The sequence below is a fragment of the Puma concolor genome, chromosome D2, assembly GCF_028749965.1.
Source record: "Puma concolor isolate L17-30 chromosome D2, mPumCon1.1.hap2, whole genome shotgun sequence".
In the NCBI taxonomy this organism is placed as follows: domain Eukaryota; kingdom Metazoa; phylum Chordata; class Mammalia; order Carnivora; family Felidae; genus Puma; species Puma concolor.
Genome location: NC_141677.1, coordinates 75,333,015 through 75,347,394, shown reverse-complemented (window position 1 = coordinate 75,347,394; position 14,380 = coordinate 75,333,015). Strand labels below are relative to the sequence as shown.

General features: G+C 50.9%; 2 long non-coding RNA genes across 2 annotated transcripts; both read right to left on the bottom strand.

Moving 5' to 3' along the window:
- Positions 1–393: 393 nt before the first annotated feature.
- On the bottom strand, positions 394–12,764 carry LOC147576187 (uncharacterized). The gene is made up of 2 exons (XR_015241874.1): positions 12,406–12,764; positions 394–784 (listed from the first exon to the last, which is right to left on the bottom strand). It is a non-coding gene; the product is annotated as an uncharacterized LOC147576187 (long non-coding RNA).
- Positions 8,346–9,680, bottom strand: LOC147576188 (uncharacterized). The gene is made up of 2 exons (XR_015241875.1): positions 9,442–9,680; positions 8,346–8,562 (listed from the first exon to the last, which is right to left on the bottom strand). It is a non-coding gene; the product is annotated as an uncharacterized LOC147576188 (long non-coding RNA).
- Positions 12,765–14,380: the final 1,616 nt, after the last annotated feature.

Sequence of the window (14,380 nt, the reverse complement as noted above, 5' to 3'; positions counted from 1 at the left end):
AGAAGCAGGAAGGAGGAGCCGGTGCCTGTCACTGGCTTCCTCACTAATTGGCTCTGTGACCTCAGGCGAGTCACTGCCCCTTTCTGGGCCTCAGTCTCCCCACCCATGAAAGGCGGCTGCCAAACCCCGTGCCTCAGACCCCTTCCAGCATCAAAGCACAGCCCTCCCGTGACGCAGAGCATCTGGAAAACCAGGATCGGAACAGCCAATCCGCCTGCCCCACTTACGCCTGCTGCCGAGCTTGCCCCCACCCTCCTCACCCCTGCCAGCCATTCTCGGATATTCTTTCCAATTGTACCCTATCATTTTGACGGCCTGCGTCAGGGAGAAACATCATTTCCGCAGACAGTAAGGCTAGACCTGAGGCTAGGGGGTGAGAAGAGATCTGAGAGAGTGGTTTGACTCCCTTTATGCAAACGTGATGAAACAGTTCAGATGTGCAAACCCTATAAACTGGAAGACGGTCGGCTTGTAAAAGAATCGTCTACAAATACAGATAATCTTGCTCATCCGAGCCTTACTCCTATGGATGATGGGAAGCAAATTACGTTGAGCGTTAGCTACCGAGCATGAGGCCTTAACCACGTACTTAACATGCATCACTAATTCAGTCTTTGCCCGGAGAACCCCATCAGGCAGGCGCTCCTGTCCTCACTCTGCCGGCAGGGTAGAGAGACGGCAAAGTCACAGATCTTGCTTAAACCGAGGTCACGCTGACAATCAGCGCTAGTGCCAGGACTCTGATCTTGATCTAATCTAGGCCGTCGCCATCACCCCATCATACCTGAAAGAGAAACGCACGAATGGGATGAGGTCGCGCAACAGGACCGAACTTCGTCCTCGAATCAGCTGTCAGTGGCCGGCTGTGTGACCTTGGGGCAGTCTCGGAGTCTCTCTTTGCCTGCGTTTTCTCATGTGTCAAAGGCAGGCATTGGAGAGCTCAGAGCGCCGCTCTGCAGAATGGCACCTGCTGGTCGATCTCCAAGCTTCCAGGATGTTCCGCCCCGCTCCGTACTCCATACACCCCGGCTGCCACGGGGAGCTCCCGCAGCCGTGGCACGGTGCCCTGCTCGGGGACCTCCGGATGGACAGATGGCGGGCGGCCTTGACACGCCTTCCCTTCCCTGCCCACCCCTGCCCGGCTCCAGAACGCCACGGGTGCCTCCTGGGTCCCCCGACCCAGGCACGTCTGCTTACAAACCTAAGCGTGTAACACTGCCCACGTGGGATAACAACTCCCGTCCTAGAGACTCTGTTTACCCAGCGGTGTCAGGGGGCGGGCAACCCTCGCCTGCATCGCCCGTCACCTGTCGGCCGTGCGGTGCCAAAGTCTCGTGGCATCCTGCGAGACTTTTGCAACGTGTAGATGGTGCTGCTGTAAAGAATTTAACAGGCCAGCAACTGACACCCGAACCCCTTTGGATTCACCGATGGGTCTGATGCCCGTGAGTTGCCAAAAGCATTTATTGTCTCGTAATTTGATTTACTTTTTTCCATGCTGCTCCCAGCGCCTGCAAGTAGGGGCAAAATGGCTGATGTCTCCAGATGCCACAGAGGCTAATAAAGCTCGCTGTCCTCCCAGCATGCTCTCTGCTGTCAGAAACCGGCAATTAACTTAATAGGGTTCTTGAAATGGAGTCGATCCGGGAAATGTGGCATGTGCTGACACTCTCCCGCTGATCCAAGCAGCCTCCCACCATTGACTTGCAGGGTCTGTTTGCTATTTGAATTATTTAGGAGCTTGTTATGTGAATTAAAAAGCAGCACTTTGCAGCATTAAGTCGAATATTTTATGATCTTCAATTGATTAGGTGGGCTTTCAGGATTACACGGAAAGGTTAAGATAGAACACACCTCGGACAGGAAGCTCTCACCAGTCTGCTTGGCTCTTCAAAAACCCGGATGAGAACCCAAAAGGAGCCTGCCTCCCTGTTCCCTTCCAAAGGGAGTCTTCTGGAACCTGCTTTTGGACCATCAAAGAGCTCCTCCACCCTGAGGATACCGGATGCCCTGGGCTCTCAGGGCCAAAGGAGGCTGGTCCCCCATTTCTCTACCTTTCACTTACGTCTTTCTTGGCACAAAGATGCCACTGATGATGGGACGCCCAGAGGGACTGCATCCCAAGCCTGGGCCTGCGAAGGGAAAGCCCTGCTGTGGGTTCCCAGCCACTCAGTTGGGCCTGGATGGGCACCATTTCCACGCCTGCTCTTGGCCAAGGGTGTGTCTAACAATACCTCCCTCTACCACGAGTGCCAATTCATGCTTTCCTTGCCTTGCTAGCTGTCACCACCCTCTCCCCTGGCCTGTGGCAATAATTTTCCACTGGGCTTCTCCCATCACCCCCCTTCCAGTCCACCCTACGTTCTGCAGCCGAACCTAGTTCCAGCTGTGAAACTCCCCTGCTCAACAGCATTCAATGGCTCCCCATTGCTCGTTAAGTATATACTCATCAACCTGAGCCCAGACTCTCTTTCTAGCCTCATCTTCTATTGCTACCATATCAACCAGCCAGATTGAGCTACTTAGTATTCTTTAAAAACACCTCTCGCTTTGCTCAGGGCGTTCACTTGGTGTGTGACGCCTGTCTTCACCCACTGAAACTCTACTAGTCCTTGACAATGAAAAGAGTAAATAAGTACATAATACAGAGCTTCCTATATTCCAAGCACCTTAAATGGTATTATTTAACGCCAGTTAACCTAACCTGTAAGGTAGGTACCTTTACTATTTCCATTTTACAGATGGCAAAACTGAGGGTCAGAGAAGCTAGCGAACCACCCCAAGGTCACTGGGCTAGCTGGGATTTAAATCCAAGTAGACAACGCTCATCTCAATTCCACTTCCGTGGTAAAGCCATCCCTGCCTTTACCCCGGTGCCCTTTGTCCTCTGAGGTTTGCACCGTCCACATCTTCCACCGCACTCACTTATTCAGGCAGCAGGTGCAGGCACACAGCTCTCTTCTCTACCGGGATGGCAACGCCTTGAGACTGGGCCTCTCTCGCTTTCCTCGCGGGGCTTAGGGCCCGAGTGTGCGCAACACAGAGGAGGTGTTGACCCAAGCAGGCTGTCGACTTGCCCAGAGGGTGGTTCCCCACCCCAAAGTCACAGCCCCTGGAAGAGTATTTACCTGGTCCTCACTGTGCTTGCCACGCGGTAGAAGGAGGCATTGCCGGGTGCCCAGTGAGGGACGGCACAGGCTGTAAAGAGTGACTGCAATTTGAATCCGGGCACCTCCTCTCTTAACCATGAAACCTTGGGGAAACGAGTAAATTAGCCTCGCTGAGCCGTGGTGTTCTCACCTGTGAATGGGAATAACGATAGTCCCCACTCTGTAAAGAAATTATCAGAATTAAATGGAATAATTCATCAAAAGCACTTGAGAGACGTGGTCCCTAGCACACGTTGGGGGCCTAGAAAAAGTCTGCTCCCATTACCTTTGGGTTGACCTTGGTTGAGCCCGTAAACCACCTCGTGCAGCTGTGGACCCCGGGTCTGGCCTTTCTACGCCTCCACCTCCCCACCTGGAACACGGGCTATGAAAAACTCACCTGATAGGATTATGGGGAAGGATTTAATGAAATAACAGATGGGCCCGGAACAGAACAGACATTCAATATAGTAATAATAATGTTATTTTTAATTAATATAACCTTCGCCCAAGCTGAGAATATTTACTTTTCTAGCACGCCATGACGATGGTCCCTGACCCCTGGAATCAACAACCTTGTGCAAAACAAGTGACACCTGCCGCCCCCCAACCCTACAGCCGCTGTGAGGAGAAAGGCGAGGGTTGCCACACAGCCCCGACCTCCAGGGGGCGCTCAACTTAACAGGGGGGGGCAGGACAGAAGGAGCGGGTCTGCTCCAGGGCAGGAGGGCAGGGCCGCAGGCACGGGGGCCCTGAGCAAAGTCCCAGAGACTCAGCCGGGAGGAGCTGCTGACCGGTCCGTCACCTGTGATCCATCAGAGCTGCTGGTCGTGCCACGGGGATGAGAGCAAGCACTTTGGCATCGGTGGCATGAAGGAGAGCGCCTGTATGATTAGTGATGCCTTCTTGGGACACCTCTGCCCTGAGACCCTAGGCTGCCACTAAGCCACCTTAAGTAGGGAGTTGCCTTCAGAACCTCTCTGCTGCCGGGAAGTTGTTCCCAGGACTGTTTCACCACCACGTTCTGCTGGGTGTTATTCCTGGAGGCAGTTGAGGTCCTCACCTTGGGCCAGCTGAAGGGGAGCTGGGACCCAGAAAGACTCTCAAATAGGTGCAAAATCCTGTATGAATGTATGGAGGGGTATACTAACGTTAGGTGGAGGTTCTGTAAGATTCTGTATATGTCAGGATAGGCTAACCTCTAGCTGCGGTAACAACCCCTGCATCTCAATGGCCTAATGCAACATGTCACAGCCCCAGCAGACCGATAAAGAGTAGGTGATGAAGAGCAGGGCTCTGCTGGGTGCCCGGGGTCAGGATGCTAAGCGTCCGACTTCGGCTCAGGTCATGATCTCACGGTTAGGCAGTTCAAGCCCCACGTCGGGCTCTGTGTTGATGGCTCCGAGCCTGGAGCCTGCTTTGGATTCTGTGTCTCCTGTGTCTCTCTCTCTCTCTCTCTCTCTCTCTCTGCCCCTTCCCCGTTCACATTCTGTCTCTCTCTCTCAAAAATAAAAATAAACATTAAAAAAAAAAAAAAAGAGCAGGTCTCTGCTGACAGGAGCTCCACCGTCTCCAGCATGGGGCTTCCCAGGTCACCCTGAGCACTGACATTCAGTTGGCAGATGGAGGGAGGAAATGTGCATGAAAGATCTTACAAGAAACTTCAGGGGCCAGGCCTGGAAGCAGCGTATGTTACTCCCGCCCACATTCCCCTGGCCAGAACTCGGTCACATGGCACCCCTGATTGCAAAGGAGGTTGGGAAATGTAGTCTTCCTAGGTACCCAGGAGGGCAGGAAACTGGTTTGGAGAACACACAGCCTTTCAAAAAGGACTTGAACGGGGGGTGGGGCGGGGGGAGAAAGATCGAGAGAAGAAGAAGAAATACCATTAACTTTATGCGCATTGTTCATTTCGTCCTCACTCTTAGTAGATCTTTTATTTGATATCCATTTTATAGGGAAGGAAAGCGAAGGTCGCAAGACTAAGCCACTTACAGAGGATCACACGGGGGGTGAACGGTGGAGCCCAGAATTACACCTCACGCCTGTCTCCTGTCACCATACAGTCTTGAAGGCACTCCATTTTGTGCCTTTCGTGCCTGACGCATTTTGAGTGGGAAAGCAAATGTGAGTGGAGAAGATCATTCTGAGCTGGTACTTTGGGGTCAGCTGACACGTACGGACGTACTCTGCGCCAGACGTCATTCAGAAGGCTTTTCCACGCATTGCATCATGAGCTCCTCCCACCGACCTTGTAAGATTCATCCAGCTGTTATCTCAGCTTGATGGATGAGAAAATGGAGGCACAGAGAAGTTAGCCAACTTTCCCAAGGCCCCACAGCTAGTAAGCGGGGGCACAGGGACCCCGACCCTAGTGACTACGCCCGTTCTGTGGGCGTGCCCTCCCCCGACCCGTGCGTGCACTCATTCAGCACCCGGTTGCTCGAGGCCACCCACGAAGTCGAGGCAAACAGAGAAGGCGTTTCCTTCATTCTCGCGCCCCCGCCATGCAGCCCAGGCCTGCCCCCCTCTCCCTCAGAAGTCAGAGCCTGACCGTGGGAATCCGCCCAAGGACACATGGACACACCAGCAGTGTCACCAGCCACGACCGAGCCCAGCAGCCCGTGGAAGATGGCTGCATCCCCTTCACAACCCCATTCGAGCCTCCTGATGGTTTCACGAAGGTAGGTGTTTTACGGTCTCCAGCCACTGCCTCACTTAAGCCAAAATAAATTCGGTTAATGGGGCCAGGAGCAGATCTGGGGCGGACGTGGAGGGGAACCAAGGCAACACCACGACTCCTCAAACCACCCTGGCCCTCTGAGGTATTGTTTCACACAGGGCGAGGCCCTGGGGACGGGAGAGCACGTCCCCTTGCCTTGCGCCTTGGACGAGGCCAAGGTGTTGACCTCCAGCGGACCCCGAGACTCAGGAAGGCGGGGTGGAGGATAGGAAAGCACCGAGGTTAAGGGACGTGGACGCCCAGACAAAGGTAGAACTAAGGCCAAACGTTCAGAAGCAGGGGACCAGAGGGAACCACCCCCTCCCACCCCCCACCGCCGCCCACGTCAGGTCTGCACCTGCACCTGTGAAACTGTGGCAAAAATGTCGACACAGGAGTCAGCCCGACTTGGTTCAGGACCAGCCCCTCCATTCACTAGCCCCAGTTGTTCTACCCCTCAGTTGCTCGGCCTGTAAAATGGGTTCAATGTCAGTCTCACATCACAGGACTATAAGAAGGCCTGGGGGGTGAGCACAGGAAGCACCAAGCACAGGGTCTGGCATGAAGCCAAATAAATCCAAGTGTGGGCCCAGGGGCCTTTGAATGCAGTCCTCTTAGAAACCAACAAACAGGGGCGCCTGGGTGGCTCGGTCGGTTAAGCGTCCGACTCCCGCTCAGGGCACGATCTCGCGGTCCATGAGTTCAAGCCCCGCATCGGGCTCTGTGCTGACAGCTCGGAGCCTGGAGCCTGTTTCGGATTCTGTGTCTCCCTCTCTCTCTGACCCTCCCCTGTTCATGCTCTGTCTCTCTCTGTCTCAAAAATAAATAAACGTTTAAAAAAAAAAAAAAAACCCAACAAACAAAAAGTCCCCGACTGTAACCGACTTAATTCTCTAATCATCTGTATCACCAAACGAGACACCTCATTATAGTCATTTGTTTCGCAATGAAAATAACCCCCCCTTCATTTTTCCCCGGGGCGTGTGGCAGGATCTTTGAGGTAGGCCAGTCACTGGTTCCCACAGTGACCTCGCGGACCAGCGCCCACAGAACTGAATGTTTTCTGAGGCCAGCAGTTTGCGCTTCACGGCTCACGTCCCTGGACATTATCGTCGTTAATCCTCACGGTGGCCCTGGAAGACAGGTAGAGCTGGCCTCATGACCCTCATCTTACAGGAAATGGAGACTCCCCAGGGGTTTCAGTTAGCAAGCAGCCGCCCCGGGGCTCGAGGCCAAGTCCTCTGGCTCCAAATGCCGGGTGTTTTTGGTGACACCGAAGGGGCTCAGCATTCTCCCGGGCACCGGGACTTTGAGGCTGAGGCTTTCCTTACACCCGGCAGGGATCAGAGCAGGGGCCCCGGAGCGAGGCTCTGGGGGTTCTGCCATTTACCGGCCCCGAGACCTCGGGCAGGCTGCAGGACCTCTCTGCGTCTTATCTGTAAAGTGGAGGCGATGTGACTTCCTGCGTCTTAAGGTGCTGTGATGTGTGGAGAGCAATTAGCACAGGGCCTGGTGGATCTAGGAAGAGCCATTACATAGCACTACTGACACCCTGTGCGGGGAACCACAGCCCCTCACCCCCCTCCTGTCTTTGCTCCTGATGCTCCGTGACCCTGGAGGGCAGAGACTGAGACAGAGGTTCAGCGCAGCGTGGTGATTAGGAGTGCAGGCTCTAGTTCCGGGTTCAGACCCCATCCGTCTCCAGCTGTGTGACCTTGGTGAGCTCGGTGTGTGCTCTGAGACCATCCCCCTCCGCTCTCCGGAGAGCCAGCGGTCTTCAAAGTCTTTCCCAAAGACGCGACCCCGGCATGGGAGCTGGCCGCCAAGGATGGTGACCTTGTCCGAGATACTCATGGTTTATCGTGACCTCACCGAGGAAATAAATAGCGTGAGATGGGGAGCCAGGCCGGGCTTTCCAGAAATACTCTGTCCCTGGCTCCAGCTCGGGCACGGAGACACGGTGACCCCAGCCAGTTGACTCATCTCCCCAACATGAGCTGAGATGCCGAGGCAGCCCCACCCAGCCTCTCTCGGCCCTCACTGGCTCCTTCACGTGGCCTGGCAAGCCCAGCGGGAGCCCGTCTAATAGAGGCGCTGGCTCTGGGGAGGGCGAAAGACAGGTGTGAATCTGCGATTAAAGCCAAAGAGGGGTTATCAAAAGAGCAGAAAAGCTCTGACTGGGGGGAGGTTGAGGACAAAAGGCCCGTGGCCCATGATGCAGCGGGTAGCTTGAGATGAGGCTGGGACATTGTTGCGCCCTGGGGTGGAGGTCTACAGCGGTCCCGGGCCATCGGGGAAGACGTCAGGCCTGGGGAGCCAATCCAGAAGGCCCCTCCGTCCCTTCCCAGGTTCAGGGGCTACAGGGAGAGCTCAGAAAAGAACCGACTCCAGCCTCATGGTCAAAACTAGTCACAGTGGAAAGATCAGGACACCGAGTAAAGTCTCCAATTGACAGCCTTCTCGAAAACCTGAACCTCGTTCAGAAAATTACTGTCTTTATTTTTATGTAAAAAAAAAAATCTGACTAATATGCTGACAATTGCTCTCACTGAACGACAGAAGTAGGCACTTAGACACGAGGTGGTTCAACTATTTTGATGTGCAGGCCGGGAGATGCGACTCCGTTCACCCATCTACAGTTTTTACAGAGTACCCCTGCTACATAGCAGACACTGGCCAAGGTGCCGGGACCTGCAGAGGACGAGACAAACAAGATCCCCATCTCCTACAACTTCTGCTTTGAGGAGGAGACAGACAATAAACCCAGAGCAAATAGAGAAAAACATTCCGATCAGGATAAACATTAGGAAGAAAACAAAGAGCTTTGCAATAGTGATGGGTGGGATGGGAAAGGCAGGTGGTCGCGAAGATGTCTCAGAGGGGACCGCTAGGCTGAAGTCTGAAGCAGAAGCCGGGGGAACAAGGGAAGAGCTCCACCTCCAAGTGCAAAGGCACTGGGGCAGGGACTCATTTAGGGAGGTCCAAGGAAAGGAAAACATGTATGTGGCAGGGGTGGGGTGAGACCCACTAACATTTGTAGGCACCCTGTGCCTGGCACCATGCTGGCACTCGACTGGCAGTTCATTAAGTGCCCTTGAGGACCCTTGAAGGCAGGGTTCCATTAGCAACTCCATTTAGGTCGTGGAGGCTGAGGCCAGAGAGGTTCAGCAACCTGCCCAGAGTTACCCACGGAGGACAGGGCAGGCAGGATTCCACCCGGGGACATCCCACATCCAGAGTTCACTGGAGGAGATCCCAGGCAAGAGCTGGAGGACACAGCCACCGTGGGCCTCGGAAAGGAGCTGGGGTTTTGTTCAAGTCCAACGGGAAGTGACCAGTTCACATAGTATGTCGGCGGTCAGGTCAGTGACTATTGGCAGCCTTCTTGTGCACCAGGCTGCCGGCGGTGAGCCTGCGGACAGGACCCCGGGCAGGCGCCCCTCTTCGGACAGACACTACCGGCGCCCCCCCCCCCCCCACCACCACACACACCTCCTGGGCCCATCCCCTCGCCCCACCCCCACCCCGCGCCTCCCTTCCGACCGGGCACCATGGGTTTGGGGACGAGACCTGGCGCGGTGCGCGCGCGGCGGCTCTGGTCTCGGGCCCCTCCGACCGCAGGGACGCGCGCAGACCCCAGCCATCCAGCGCCGCGCCCAGACGGGGCTCAAAGATCGGCCTCCCCGCACTCCTCGCTTGGCCACGCCGCCTCCTCCGGGAGCCCTCGGGGCGCCTCTCGGGGCGGCCAGCACCGCCGGGTTACCGGGGAGCCCTTTCTGCCGTCAACTCTGCCGCGCAAATCCGGCTCTACAGGCCAGCCCGGGGGGCACGGAGCCCAGGGCGCCCAAGCGGGGGGGCGCCCCGGCCCGTAGCGCGCAGACGCGGACCCCTGCGGGCACCTCGGCCCCGGGGGGCGGCCCCGGGGGGGGGGGAGGGGGCTGCCCCCCGGGCTCCGCGACCCCCGGGCCGAGACACCAGGAGGGTCCATCCGCGAACCCCCGCATCCCGACGATTGCCGGCCTCGTGGTGGCGCGGCCTGATTGGCAGGTCCCCCCTTGGCAGGGGTGGGGACCGGGGAGGGCTCTTGTGCACAATCGCTGTTTTTACTCCTGCCACCATTAATTCAACTACTGACAGAGAAAGGAGGGTCCGCCGCGCCTTTGTGTCACGCACTCACTGTAATTTACTTGAAAAGAATTAAATCACAATTACCTGCCATTCGTTTTGCAGAAAACAAGCTGTAAGGGGCCGGGACAGCAGCCCCATTGTTGCCCTATTAGAACAATATTTCTCAATTCGAAACTTGAAACATTCGAATTAGCAGCTTCGTTTGACTACGGCGGCCCACGGAGAGCAAGGCTTGCTTTGCGCCCCACCTCGGACTCCAGACATTACAGTTAACGAGCCTCATTTTCATTCATCTAAGTCTAGACCGATCTTTTAAAATCGTCGCATTTACGGTACAAATGCACCTCCCAAATGTTGGAAAGGAAAACGTAACCTTTTATCTGTTACGTAGCCCAGTTGATAAATTATCTAAATGCCATGAACTGGCTGGACCTAAAATCAGAGCAAACCGTAATTAACTCACTTGAGATTTGTTTCAATGTCTAAAGAAATCACGCTGCTCCTCAAATAAAGTTACTTCTGTTCTCATTCCTCCCCTTTCAGATCTGGTCAGCAGGTAAACATGACTGATTAGCCTTTAAACCAACGCTTTTCAAGTGTATTTAAAATATTCAATTCTGCAAAATTACATCACCGGGAACCTGTGTGTTCAGCAAATTTGAAGCCAGGCTGAGTTTTTAACAACTTCTGTAAAAGTAAACTGCCGCTTCGAGTGAGCTGTAGTTTTCATTAGCATTAATAGTTTTTCAGTAACAAAATGTAACTGTTCAATCAAGCCTGAATATTGAAAAGAGCCCAGTTACCAATTGTAAGAACTCTGGAACCATCAGGAAAAACAGCAAATAACAGAAATACAATTGGTAACATCCAGAGTTGTGTGCAGGGAGAACAGCATAACTATAGCAACTTGATGCATCTGAAAATGAAGAGGAGTCACAGAAAATAAGGTTGAGAACAGAAAAGATGACCAGAAAGGTAGAATTTTTAAGTCTGAGTAGCAAAAAAATAAAATAAAATAAAATAAAATAAAATAAAATAAAATAAAATATAAAATAAAATAAAGTAAAATAAAATAAAAAATAAAGAAAAGCTGAAATGCAGATTTAGTGCCGAGAATAATTAGAATGTGAAATAAGAAAACTTACGACCTAGAAAAAGCAAGTCAAAAAAGGAGTGAAAATGCATTTGCTGTAGTTAGCACTGGCTTTTCCTAATTTTAAAAAATGCAATTTTGTGGTTGAAATGTTATCAGTATTTAAGAGGTTTTTTTTTTTTTCTTTAAAGAGTGAAAGCTGCTAGCTGACATTTTTTTAGTGAATGGCCTTTTCCCTTAAAAAACTATTTTATTGTCTGTGCTCTTTCATTTCTTTAATGAATGTGTGAGTTAAAAGGTTTACTTTCATTTCCAGTGGCTTAAAATTTTTTCAAGTCATTTTTCCCTTTTGTGTGTGAGACGGAAAATAACCGTTTGGCCTCAGCAGAAAACAAATGACAAGTGGATCAAACCAAGGACTCAACTCTATTTTCATGACTGGGTTTTTGAAGAATAATCCATAGAGATGGGGGAGGAAGGGATTCATCAGGCAAATGAAACAAAGTCCCTGATCTATATTCCTATTCTGATAGCACCTCCTGGAATATCCGCAACATTTTAAGTTCCAGCCTAAGCCACGAATTCCTTCAGAACAAATCAAATGTCTTTAAAGAATATTTCTGTTTGAAAAGGAATTAAGCTCTCCTGAAAGAATTTTAAAGGTTGTGATATTCACAGTCTGATAAAGCAGCACCTTTAATGAAATTCTAATTAGCAATTTCATGCACTTTGCTATTAGTCATATCAGATTAGTGCACATTTTCACAGCCTTCCTTTAATTAAGTGCACTTATTCCAAGTTTCAAACACTTTCCTTATAAGATGAAAACTGTGCTGAAATGTTATTTAGTAAACAGAGGAAGTGTGAAAGTGTAGGTGTGCGTGTGTACACGGGCGGACATTTTTAACTGTCTACAAATTTTTTTGTTTTTTTTACATTTATGGAGTTGGTGAACTCAGGTTTTCATTTCTTTTTTCTTGTATTCTCGGTGTTTCCTTGGGATTTCCACAGGAGCTATTCAAATCCTTAGCCCAAGTACACATCATGTGTAGTTTGGCTTAAAATGTATTTCTGGACGTGTACATATGTGGGAGGAATTTTTTGCTTAAAACATCTTTTCTGTATGTGTGCATGTGTGTGTGTATTGTATATGGATAGTGTATATACATGTATGTGGGGGGAGAGAGAGGGGAAAGAATCAGAGAGGGGGAGAGAGAGAGGGAAACTATACAACGTACAATATTTAGTTTTTTAAATCTCTGACAAGCAAAGGAAAAGCAGTCGCCCATGAAGCAGCCCCCGCCCCTCATCACCTTTTGCAGGCATCTCTTTTCCTTTGAAAACAGCAATATGATTTCTTTCGACCTTCTAAATTTCCTTCTGAAGCTCCAGCAGGGAGCAGGCAGCTTAGCTTGGTGAGCCGGATCCATGGAGCACAGGATATCTTCCTTCATTTTAGACCCTACTTGTCTCCACTGGGAGACTTCAGCAGCCAAGCCAGCCTTTTCCAGGCAAAGCAGGGACCGACCTCGTCTGGGGGCTCCAACCCTACAAAGCCCCGAATCCCAGGATCATCCCTCCCTCCCAGCCTGCTGGAGGGTTGCCCCAATTCAGGCAGATCATATTGTCTGGGAATCAAGCTGATCTTATCTGTAGCCTTTTGTCAAGCGGAAGTTTTTGTTGCCTGTTTTGCTCCGAGGTTGAAACTTGTAATATATTAACTAATTGCTCGCATCTCTAACACATGTTCTCCTGTTGGTGTCATTCATTTATACTGTAACATTTTTGACATTTTTAGATCGTCTCTTGGGACTCCTGGGCCTCTTAGCAGTTCCCTCCATGAAGAGTGTTTGCCTAATGATTACTGACTGACATCTCAATAACGAGCAACGTAGGAGTTGGGTACATCTACTGAAGAGTTCTGGGGTGTGTGTGTGTGTGTGTGTGTGTGTGCGTGCGCGCGTTTTAATTCATGGTCCACTTTGTCAAGTCATGTGTGAGCCATAATTTAAGCTAATAATTACCAGACATGAATTCAATGAAACATTGGTGTCTACACTTAAAAAAAAAAAAAAAAAAAAAAGGCCTGAATTTTAATGCATTCAGAAAACGTTTGCCTAGGGCCAGGCTGGGTCCAACACACATATGGAAGCACTTTAAAAGTGATAAATGATTTGGAATCTACCCTGTCTACTGGTGTGCTTCTCAGGAAAGAAAATTAGAGCTAACAGGTGTTAGATAGGGAATGCTGGGGCATTTTAATAGAATTGTCAAAATGTTGGTACCAGATGTTGACATTAATGCACACAACTCGGAACGTAATGCCGGGCCGCCATTTAAATGATTATTTGTTTAAATTTCAAGTCGCCAGCAGGAAATCCTTACTTTGTTCAGCACCTTTCTCTACACAGCATCCCCCTGCTCTTTCCCCTACGATTTGCATCAAAGTGTCGTGGTTGCTCGGCTCACATATGCATGCTTTAAATAATCCATGCCTGTCAAATTTCATTTTTTCTTTTCAGATCGTCCTCATCACGTCCCCATCCTCGCCGGCCTTGAAGTCCGCCTCAATGTATTCGTTTACGAGGGAAAAAATGATTTAAATACTGCCAGTTACAGGCTAATTAATCTTTGAACTACTCGGCAACTTCAAATGTATATACCAAGGAATCTGCATGAACTTGTAATTACTATGTATTTATACGATATTTTCCATGTAATCACCAAGTCGTTACATGGCTATGTGAGCCTTGTAAATCACGGTGATAGCAGAAAACTAATCTTTCCCGTGCCACTGCAGAAAGCCCATGCAGGAGCGGCTGGTCTCCACCACGGTCAATTAATCGAAGGATCCAGAAAGCCTCTGTGCTTTAAAGGACACTAGAATGCTTGCCCGCAATAGAGTCCCAACTTAAAGAAATATCAGGGGATTGAGAGACGGGTGAGGTGGGCAGAGAGCAGTCTTTTCATCCAGCTTTTGTACAAAGACGATGATTGGTTTGGGGCATTTATTCCTGATGGGGTTGAAAGGCAGTAAGAAAAAAAAAAAAAAAAAAAAAAAACGTCTAGGCCAATGCCGCCATCGGTTGGGCAAGCAGCGTTCTGCTGTGACTTGGGGAAGGTCCTGAAATAAATTCCAATGTGAGTTTCGAGAGCAAACCCTGAGGCAGACTTGGGCTGTCATCTTTTTGAACCCAATTAAAGCGGAGGCAAAACCTCCAATTTTTTCAGACGGGGCTTCCTGTCCCAACTCTTCAAGAGTAACTTCTTTCATAAACAAACTGTGTG